Source organism: Pteropus alecto, unplaced genomic scaffold (assembly GCF_000325575.1).
Source record: "Pteropus alecto unplaced genomic scaffold, ASM32557v1 scaffold548, whole genome shotgun sequence".
In the NCBI taxonomy this organism is placed as follows: domain Eukaryota; kingdom Metazoa; phylum Chordata; class Mammalia; order Chiroptera; family Pteropodidae; genus Pteropus; species Pteropus alecto.
The window spans coordinates 228392-240727 of NW_006441138.1; positions in this window are offsets into that span (position 1 = coordinate 228392).

Genomic DNA, 12336 nt, shown 5'->3' on the forward strand with positions numbered 1-12336 from the left:
TTACTACTACATATCAACTATCTGCAGATCTTACGTCTATTTCTCTTTTAGCCTGTCAACTCTATGTAAGAGAAAATCATATTCCATTCATCTTTACATACTCAACATTTAGTACTAAGCCTAAAATACTACTAGTCAAAAATTTAGTTGAACTGAACTACTTTATCATTTTACAGAAGGAAAAATTGAGACTCAAAATAGACTGGAGCTCATTAGAATAGACTTCCACATATTGATATGACAACAATACTAGAATTAATCACTTGGATACTAATCAATTAGAATCAAATACAATTACTCAGCGAATGCCAAAATTTTCTTCTTTCCTTATGATAAATGATAACTAGATCCTCATAGTTTTAAAAAAAGAAGTTAGGCAAGAATTATCCAATTGTACACCAACATCATGGTTTTAAAAAGTACAACAGTAATAAATAATGTATTTTAGGGTCAATAATTTTTCTCTGTTGGTGGTGTCAAAATCATTCTGTGCAACCATTGCTATAGCTCTTGGTAACAACAGAAGATATTTTGCCTTCTGGTTATTTTTCTAACATTTTATTATGAAAACATTCAAACAAATATTATAGTGGAAACATGTATCAAACTTAACACCTATAAAGACAACCCAAAGACTCTATCACTAACTCTATCACTATTTATTTCATGTTTGTCTGTCCATCTTTCTAATCATCAATTAATCTCATCTATTTGATGCATTTCAAAGTGCAATTCCCCCTTGAGCAAGCATATCACTAACCAAAGTTCAAAAATTGTTTACAGATTGTTATTTATTTATTTATTTATTTATTTATCTATCTATTTATTTATTTATTTATTTATTTTGTATTGAGGTAAATTTTACAATCAATTAAATAGATGGATATTGAGAGTGTATTAGCTGAATTTTGATAAACGCAAATACCAGTGTAACCCAAACCCTAATCAACATATAAAACATTGCTTTTGAACCCAGAAAATTCCTTATATCCCTTCCAAGTCAATCTCTGCCATTGCCTCTCAAGACAAGTAATCTGATCTTCTACTATAGATTAATTTTGACTATTCTAGAACTTCATATAAATTGAATCATATAGATTGTATTTGAACTCAGAATACTATATTTGAAACTTATCCATGTTGCTGAGTAGATAAGTAATTTGTTCTTTTTTGCTGTCGTTTTCTATTGTATGCATATACAATAATTGGTTATCTAGGCTCTTAATGATAGGAACCTGAGTGTGTCTAATTTTTTACTATAATGTATAAAGTTGTGATGACCAATTATTTTTGTAGACTCAGGTTTTTATTTCTCTTAGGTAAATATCTAACAATAATATTTCTTGGTCATGGTAAAAGTATATATGTAGATTTTTTTTTAAATGCCAGATCTTTTTCCAAAGAGGTGATACCACTTTACACTCTCACCAACAGTGTATAAGATTTTTGCTTTATATCCTTACTAATATTTGGTGTTTTGAGTACTATTTTAAAATTATATGTATAAATATTTATTCTTTTCCCATTGAGTGACCTTGGCATACTTTTTGAAAATCAATTGACCATCTGAGTTTATTTCTGGACACTCAATTCTATTCCATCCATCTTATATGTCTATACTTATGCTATTACTACAATGTTTGGATAATACTTTGTAGTAAGTTTTGAAACAGAAGTGTCAGTCCTCCAACTTTTTTCTTTTTTTTTCATTATTGTTTTTACTATTTAGGGCCCCTTTTAATTCCATAAGGATTTGGGAATTGTTTCTTCCATTTCTACAAAAAAGAATATTGGAATTTTCATAAGATTTACATTGTATCTGTAGATTTCTTTGAGTAATATTGATATGTTAACAATATTCAGTCTTCCAACTCATAAACATGAGATATCTGTCCACTTATTTAGATCTTCTTTGAATTTATTTCAGTAATGTTTATAGTTTTCAATGGGCAAGTTTTTTGTCTCCTTGGTTAAATTTATTTCTAGGTATTTTATTGTTAGATGCTATTACAAATTTGTTTACTGTTGATGTATAAAAACACAGTTGATTTTTGTGTGTTCATCTTGTAATCTGCCACTTCATTGAATTTGTTTATTAGTTCTAAGTGTTTGTATACAAGGATGTGTGTTTGGGATTTTCTACATATAAGATATGTTTATCGGAAAATAGAGATCTTTCTACCTTGTATTTTCATTTTGGATTTTTTTTTTCTTTTTCTTGCTTAATTACTATGTTGAATAGTAATGGTGAATTCAGGTATTCTTCTATTGTTCCTGAAGAAAGGCTTTAAGTCTTCACTAGGAAGTATGATGTTAATTGCAGGCTTTTCATATGTGCCTTTTATCATATTGAGGAAGTTTATTTATATCATTAGTTTTTTAAATATTTTATTATTTAAGGGTGTTAAATTTTGTCAAATGCTCTTTAAGCATCAATTGATATGATCATATAGGATTTTTACTCTTTCATTCTAGTAATGTATATTATACTGATCGAATTTCTTAAGTTGAACCATCCTTGCATTATGGGAATAAATTCCACTTGGTTATGGTGTACAATTCTTTCAATAAGTCACTAATATTTAGTTGAGGAATTTTACATCAATATTCATAACAAATTTTGGCCTGTAGATTTTTTTTTTTTTCTTGTTGTGTCTTTGTCTAGGCTTAGTATCAGAATAATTTCATCTTCATAGGATGAGTAAGGAAGTGTTCCCCCTCTTTAATTTTTTGAAAGAGTATGATAAAGTTTGCTGTTAGTTTTTTTGTTTGTTTGTTTGTTTGTTTGTTTTAATGTTTAGTAGAATGTACCAGTAAAGCCACGTCCAGAGCCTTTATAGTCGGGAAAATTTTTATTGCTGATTCAATCTGATAATTAATTGTAGATTAGATTTTCCATTTCTTTATGATTCAGTTTCGTTAGGTTATATGTTTCCAGAAATTTGTTCATTTTATCTAGGCCATCCAATTTATTGGCATACAATTGTTCAATCATCTCTTATAATCCATTTTATTTCTGTATAAGCAGTAGTAACATCTCTATTTTCATTTATGATTTTAGTAATTCGAGTCCTCTCTTTTTTCAAAGTCCATCTAGCTAAAATTATCACATTTGTTGATATTTTTAAAGAACCAGCTTGAGGTTTCTTTTATTTACTCTATTTTTTTCTATATTTTACCTCTTCTATATACACTCTAACATTTATTATTTTTTTTTCTAGTTTCTTCAGGTATAAAGTTAGATTATTGAGGTGAGCTATTTCTTTTTAATGGAAAGAAATGTATGGCTATAAATTTCCTTCTGCCCACTAATTTCACTGTCTCTCACAAATTTTTTTATGTTGTTTTCTCATTTTAACTCATCTCAAATTATTTCTAATTTTTTTTTCTAATTGGGACCTATTGTATTTTTATTAGAGTGTTGTTTAATTTCCATATATTTCTGATATTCTTCAGTTTTTCTTGTTATATTGATTTCTAGTTTTATTTCTTTGTGATTGCAAAAATTTTTAATTTAAAAATTTAAATCTTATTAAGACTTGCTTGGTGGCCTAAAATATGACCTATCTTGGAGAAAGTTCAATGTGCATTTAGCAAAATGTTTATTATGCTGCTACTGAGTGGAATATTCTGTATATGTATGCTAGGTCCAATTGGTTTATAGTGTTTTTCAAGTCTTATGTTTCCTTTTCCATCTTCTGCTGGTTATTCTATCAATTATTGAAAATGGGGAAGTATAAAAGTCTCCAACTATTATTTTAGAAGTGTCTATTTTGAACTATGTTTTGGATATGTCATAGCTTTTTTTGTTCCTCATTTCCTCCATTATTGACCTTTTTTTGTTTAGTGACAAAATGTTTTGTCACTAAAAAAAATTGTAGTGACATGTTTAATACCTTTCTAGGCTGAACTGTGTTCCTTAAAAATTTATATATTGAAGACTTAACCATCAATGACTGTATTTGGAGATAGAACCTTAAGGAGATAATTAAGATTAAATGAGATCATAAGAGTAGGGCCTTAATTTAATAGGAATGATATTCTTATAAGAGGAAAAAATATCAGATCTTTCACTCTGCAAGTGCACACAAGGCTATGTACGACACAGTAAAAAGATGACCATCTGCAAGCCAGAAGAGAGGCCTCACCAGCAAACAACTTGGCTGGCATCTTAATATTGTATTTCCAGTCCCCCAAACTGTGATAAAATAAATGTCTGCTGTTTAAACCACCCAGCCTATGGTTCTGTTATTTCAACTTGAATTGATTAATGCATATTTTGGTACATTAGTTGGGTACTGCTGAAATGAATACTTAAAAATATGGAAATGGTCTTGGAACTAGGTAATGGTAGAGGCTGAAAGAGTTTCGAAGTGCATACTGAAAAAAACCTTAGATTGCCATGAAGAAACAAACTATTGATAGAAACATAAATGTTTAAGTCCATCCTGGTGAGCACTTAGAAATAAAAGAGAATAACTGTAGAGAAAGCTGCTATCATCTTAGATAATACATATATCTTCATGAACAGAAACATGAACATCAAAGGTGCTTCTGGTGAGGTCTCAAATAGAAATGAATAAATACTATGTTATTGGAAATTGTAACAAAGGTGACACTTGTTATAAGGTGGCAAATAACTTGGCTGAATTGTGCTCTAGTGTCTTTTTGAAGGTAAAACTTGTGGGAAAATTGAATATCTAGCTGAAGAGATTTCTGAGCAAAGTTTTGAACATACAGCATGGCTTTCCTTACTGCTTGAAGTAAAAGGCAAGAAGAAAGGGATAAATTGAAAGAATTGTTAAACAAAAAGGAACTAAAACTAGAAAATTTGAAAATTCTAAGCCAAATCTTATTGTAAAATAAGAAAGCATACTTTGGATAGAACATCAAGAGTATGGCTGTGCAATTACTTTATAAAGAGATTACCTATGGACTTAATCAGCCATCACAGCTGAAGCCACTAATAGGGATGGAATTATTCCAGCATAAACGTTGCTAGTCAGAATTAAACAGGGGCAGAGTCCATAAAACAGAATGAAAAAAGGCTGTTAGACTTCTGGGCTTCTAAAAGATGGGACAGTAGAATTCTCTGGCTTTGAATAGACATTATACTTCAAGAAAAGAGAAGAATGTCTAGCTGATTCAGATAACCTTAGTTGATTCAGATAATTGCCACAACAGAACTAATGGGTAAGATTATTTCCTTTCTGATTTCAGAGAGTGGGGCCAACTCTTTTATTTCAATGAGCCAAGATGCTACTACTCAGTACTGCAGGGATGAAGTCACCTATGGAGCTGAGGAAAGGACCTACCACCTAGAATCACAGGGTCAAAACTATTATCTCAGTGGGCCTGGAGGGCAGGGAAGTGAAATGAAGAGGATTACTCTTGAGCCTTAAGAGCTAATGGAATTTACCTTAGTACATTTTGGTTTTGCTTGGAAACAATTACCTCTTTCCCCTCACCCCTTCCCCATTTTTCTCTTTTGGAATGTAAATGTCCATCCTCTGACTGTCACCAGTTTATTTTGGAATTTGGAAGACACATTACTTGTCTGGTTTCACAGTTTCAAAGATGGAGATGAATTTTTGCCTCAGGATGAATCATAATTACATCTCACCTATACCTGATTTAGACAATATTTAGATGAGACTTTGGAATAAGTTAAAAATTGTGGGTCTATTGGGGTGGAGTGAACATATTTTGTATGTGAGAAGGATATGGATTTTGGAATTCTAGAGGGAAAAACATTATGGACCGAATTTTGTTTCTCCCAATTTCACACGTTGAGGTCTCCATCTCCAAAGTGACTATATTTAGAGATACAACTGTTAGGATGGTAACTAATATTAAATGAGATCATAGGATGGGGCCATAACCTGATAGGATTAGTGTTTTAGTGTCCATATAAGAAGAAGAGAAAGATGAGTCCTTTCTCTCTTTGCAGGTGTGCAGAAAAAGGCCATGTGAGAGAAGAAGAAGGTGGCCAACTGCAAATCAGATAGAGGCCTTATCAGAAACCAATCTTTAATTTTTAACTTCCAGCTCCAAGAGCTGTGAGAAAATAAATGTCAAATGTGGGATGTTTTTGGACATTACTTATTTAATAATTTTTATATCTCTTTGTTTCTCTCTCTCACCTGGTTTTTCTACAGTGCATATGTCAGTCCAATTGGTGGTATTGCACAAATCTCTTGGGCTCTGTTAACTTTTCTTCATTTTTTGTTCTTTCTGTTCCTAAGACTTGATAATTATCTTATATTAAAATTTACAAATTCTTTCTTTTGCCTAATCAAATTCAATATTGAACTCTTCTAGTGATTTTCTCTTTGTTTGTTTTAGTTATTATATTTTCAGCTTTAGATTTTTGATTAGTTGCTTTTTATAACTTATTTTTCTTTGTTGATATTTTCATCTTGGTCATATATAATTTTCCTGATATCCTTTAGTTCTTTGTTCATGCTTCCTCTTAACTTTTTGAGCCTATTTAAGACAGTTGTTTTAAAGGATTTGTCTAATGAGTTAAATGTCTTGGATTCTTTGTGAATATTTTCAGTCAATTTATTTTGTTCATTTGAATTAGCCAGGTTTTTCTGTTTCAATGTATGCTTTGTGACTTTTGGTTGACAATTGGGCATTTAACAATTAAAATGGGAAAACTGGAAATTAGATTCTCCCAATTCTCAGCATTTGCTGTTTATTTTGATTGCTGAACTTTGCAGCAGTAACATTTTTGAGACATTTTCAAACAATTTTTGCAGACTATTCCTTTGTCTGATTACTGAAGTCCCTTTAGCTCATTTTCAGCTAGTGTTCTGATGGAGATTTTCTTGAATGCCAGTAGTTGAAACAGGTAAAAAATACTGAAATAAAAGAGTGATAGAAATAGAAAGATAGAGATAGAGATGAGAAGAGGCAGAACATTGTGGAGCAATAGTTCTCTGTCGTTACTGGACCTGCTTTAAAATACATATTAAATGAAAGAACACTAGACAGTAACCTGAACTACATGACGAAATAAAGAAAATGGTAATGATAACTATATGAATATAAAAGACAATATAAATGAATTTTTGTTTGTAATATTTTTCTTATATCTATGTAAAAGATAAAGCAATAATTATAAATGTATATTAATGGACACACAATTAATAAAATGTAATTTTTATCACAATAAAAGCATAAAAAATAGGAATGAAAAGAAACTATATAGGAGCAATATTTTTATAATTTATTAAAATTAAGTTAGTATTAATCTAAATTATATTGTTGTAAGTTAATGTTTTAATGTAATCTTCAAGCAACTACCAAAAAAATAATTAAAAATTAGTAAAAGAAATGACAAAATAACTTAAGTGATATAATAGTGATTAAATAGAAAATATCTGTTTAATACAAAAAGAAGGCAGTAATGGAGAAATAGCTGAACAAAAATGACATAACATATAAAAAATAAATAGCAAAATGACAGATGTTAGTTCTACATTATGAGTAGTGACTTTGATTATAAGGGGATTTACACTCCAAGCAAGTGCAAAAAGAAAAAAAAAATAGCAGAAGGGATTTAAAAGCCATCATTCAGCTATATGCTGGATCTATAAGGAACATACTTTAGATTCAAAGGTACAAATAGTTAAAGGTAAAAGTATGGAAAAAATATATCAAGAAGTATTAGCCAAAATACAACTTGAACAGATAAAGTAGTACTGAGAAAATAGACTTTACAGTCAAAATTTTTACTTGGTGAAAAGTAAATGGTTTAATGATAAAAGCGTTCATTCACCTTAAAATATATAGCAAGTATAAACATATATGCACCTAATAATAGAGCCCAAAATGCATGAAACGAAAATTGACATAACTTAAGAGATAAATGGACAATTGAACTATAATAATTGCAAACTTAAATACTTTCAATAATGGGGAGAACTATACAGAAGATCAGTAAAAAAATAGAAATCTCGACAAAGGCTATAAACCAATTAAAACTAACAAACATATATAAAGCATTCTTTCAAATAGCACAAGAACATAAATTCTTCTTTAGTACATATGGAACAAGAATATACAACATGCTAGATTTTAAACAAGTCTTAGTTAAATTTTTAAAAATTAAAATTACACAAAGTATATTCTGTGAACACAGTAGATGCAATTAGAAATCATTGGCAAAAGTAAATTTTGAGAATTAACATAATGTGAAAATTAAATATAATCAAAGAAGAAATCACAAGGTAAATAAAAAATACTTCAATAGTATGAAAAAAACACAATATACCAAAATTTATGAGATACAACAAATGTAGTACTTAGAGGAAAATTTCTAGTGGTAAATGAATGCCTATATTCAAAAGAAAAAATCTCAAATCAATAATCTAACTTTCTACCTTCAGAAACTAGGAAAAATAGCAATTTGATAAAGCACATCTACAAAAATAAACTAGTCGACAACACAATTAAAAGTGAGAAACTATATATTTTCCTGCTAATATAAAGAACAAGAAATAAGATGTCTCATTCACCACATATTTTTCAATACAGTACTATAAATTCTAGCCATTGATATAAAGCAAAAAAAAAAGAAATAAAAGCATACATATTGGGAAGCATAAAACTATTTCTATTTGCAGATGACATAACCTTCTAATTAGAAAATCCCAAGAACTCTATGCCAAAACTTCATACTATTTTCCATAGTGGTCGCACCAATTCACTTTCCCACCAAGAGGGCACAAAGTTTCCTTTTCCCCACATCTCTGTCAACATTTATTATTTCCTGTCTTTTTCAGAATAGCCATTCTAATAGGTATGATCTGGTATCTCACTGTTGTTTTCACTTGCATTTCTCTAATAATCAATGATGCTGATTATCTTTTCATATACCTTTTCTCATCTGTATGTCTTCTTTGGAAAAATGTCTATTCAGACCTTCCGCCCATTTCAAAATCAAAGTGTTTGATTTTTTGCTATTGAATTGTATGAGTCCTTTACACAGATTTTTTTGTATTAGCCCCTTATCAGATATATGATTTGAAAATATATTTTTTCCATTCAGTAGATTGCCTTTTTATTTTGTTTATGGTTACCTTTGCACTGAAGGAGCTTTATAGTTTGATGTAGTCTCATTTGTTTATTTTTGCTTTTGTTACTTTTGCTTTTGGTGTCAGATTCAAAAACGCATTCCTAAGACATCAAAAAACTTACACCCTGTGTTTTATTCTAAGAGTTTTATGATTTTAAGTTTTATGTTTAAGTTTTTAATCCATTTTGGGTTATTTTTTGTATATGGTATAATATAATGATCTAATTTTATTATTTTGCATATGACTGTGCAGTTTTCCCAACATTATTTATTGGAAAGACAGTCCTTACCCTCATTGCATGTTCTTAGCTTCTTTGTCACAAATTAATTGACGATACATGAATAGATTTATATCTGGGGTCTCCATTCCATTGATCTCTGTGTCTGTTTTTATGTTAACACCACAGTTTTTTAAATTACTATAGCTTTGTAATATACTTTAAAGTCAGGGAGGTGATGAATCCAGATTTGTTCTTCTTTCTCAAGACGGCTTTGGCTATTCAGAGCCTTCCGTGGTTTCATACACATTTGGGCTTCTTTGTTTTATTTGTTTTTCTTATCTAATAATCTATCTAAGACAGTTAACACTATACTGAATAAAAATGCTACACGGGTCATCTTTGTCTTGTTCCTGTTCTTAGAGAAAAAAATTTCATCTCTTCACTACTGAGTATAATATTAGCTGTGAGTTTGTCGTAAGTGGCCTTAATATATTGCGATTCGTTTCCTTTATCCCTGTTTTGTTGACAATTTTTATCATGAATGAATATTGAATATGTTAAATGCTTTTTGCATCTATTGAGACAGTCATACAATTTTTATCCTTCATTTTGTTAAGATGGTGTGTCACATTGACTGATTTGTGGATTTTGATCCATCCTTGCATTTCTGGAATAAATCCCACTAAATCTTGGTACATAATCCTTGATGTATCTTTCAATTCATCAAGCAAAAGGTTTTTTCTTTTAATTTTGATGAGGTTTAATTTGTCTGTAATTTTATTTTTTGTTTCATTCTTGTCTAATTTTGATATCAAGATAATGCTGGTTTCAGATAGTGAGTTTGGAAGAATTTCCTTCTCTCATTTTTTGGAGGAGTTTTAGAGGGGTTGGTATTATCAAATGGCTTTTGACCAAGTTGCAAAAGCAATTCAATTAAGAAAGGATAGCCTTTTCAATAAATGTTGAACCAACTAGCCAGCCATAGGCAAAAACAAAAAATAAAAATAAAAATGAAAACAAACAAAATAAAAAACCTCCACTTAAAACACACACCTTATAAAAATCTAACTAAAAATGAATTACAGACTTAAATCTAAAATATAAAACTATAAAAGAATAATTTTTAGAAAAAAATAAGAGAAAATCTTTGAGATGCATAACGATAGAATTCTTAGATCTAACACCAAAACATGGTCATGAAATAATAGTTAGTAAATTGAACCTCATCGATATTAAAAGAAAAAAAAAAAACTTGTGTTGAATGTAAGACTGTTAAGAAGATGAAAAGATAATCTACAGAATGCGAAAAATATTTGCAAATCTTATGCATCGAAAGAATAATGCCTCAAATATAGAAAAAAACTCTTAAAACTCAGCAGTAAAAATGCAAATAATTCAATTAGAATATGGAAAAAACACATGAAAAGACATTTCCCTGAATTGGATATTCAGATGGCAAATAAAGATATGAAAAGGTGCTCTGCATCATTTGCCAGTTGGGGAAGTGCACATTAAAAGTACAATAGGTTATCATTTCAAATCCAGTAAAATGGCTAAAAAAAATTTGTGAAAACACCAAACATCACAAGGTTTTGAAAAACTGGACTTCTCAGACTATGCTATAAAATAGTAAAATTGTAAAATGTAAAATTCACACATTAGATGTAAAATGTAAGAACCAGTTCAGAAAAAGTTTGGCATTTTCTTATAAAATTAACATGTAATTACCATACATTCCAATATTTACACTCTTGAACATATTTTGCAAAGAAATAAAAATTTAATTTGCTCAAAAACTCATAGACTTTTTTTTGTAAATTTATTTGTAATAATAAAAACTGCAAATAGTGCAGATTTCTTTTAACAGACAAATACATAAGTCAACAATGTTATATCAATACTATATGATTCAACAATAAAAAGGAACAAACTACTAATAAATGCAACAAGTTGAATGAATCCCTAGGGAATTGTGTAAAGCAAAAAGAAGAAAGCCAATTTTTAAAAGTTACATGTGGTAAAACTCAATTTTTGTAACATTTTGCAGTGAAAAATTTTAGAAATAGAGAACAGATTAGAGGTTGCTAGGGTTTAGAAATGGAGGTTTGCTGGATCGGAGTGTAGAGGAGAAAAGTTGGCACTGTTAAAAGGCCCCATAAAGGATCCTTGGTGTGATGGAACTGTTTCCTCTTATCTTGTTTTTATTGGTAGACAGATAAACCTACATGTGATAACATTGCATACAAATAAATACACACATACACACAAATAATCATAAGTGAAGATGAGAAAATCTGAATAATTAGTGGATTGTATCAATATCCGCATCCTTGTGATAATGTAGTATATGTACTGTAGTTTTACAAAATATTATCACGGGGGATCTTGCAAATATGGCACATGGAATTCCCTGTGTTATTTCTTACAACTGCATTTGAACCTACAGTTTTGTCAATGAAAATTTCAATTAAAAGACTACCCTATTCAAAAAATACAAATCATATACTTAAGACTTGTATCCAGAATATATACATATATGTATATGTATATATATAAAGAACCATTATATATTAGAATTTCCAGGAAACAGAAGCGAATATATATATGTAGATAGATAGATAGATAGATATATATAATCACCAAGTTCCATCTCACCAAAGATCCTTTATGTGGCCTTTTAACAATGCCCACCTTTCTCCTTCACCCGCCCCCAATCCATCAAACTCCTATTTCTAAATTCTACCAAACTCTAACCTATTCTTTATTTCTAAAAGTTTTCACTGCTACACACACACACACACACACACACACACACACACACACAATAAGATACTGACTCACATGCTTATGGAAGCTGAGATGCTCCATGATCTGCCATTTGCAAGCTAGAGGCCCAGGAAAGTCAGTGGTGTAGTATGAAAGCCTGATAGCTGAAGAACCCACAGTGGATATGGTATGAAGGCCTGAGATTCAAGAGAGCAGAGGGCAGGAGATTATTAGCCCAGCTCAAGCTGTTGGACAGAGAAAAAA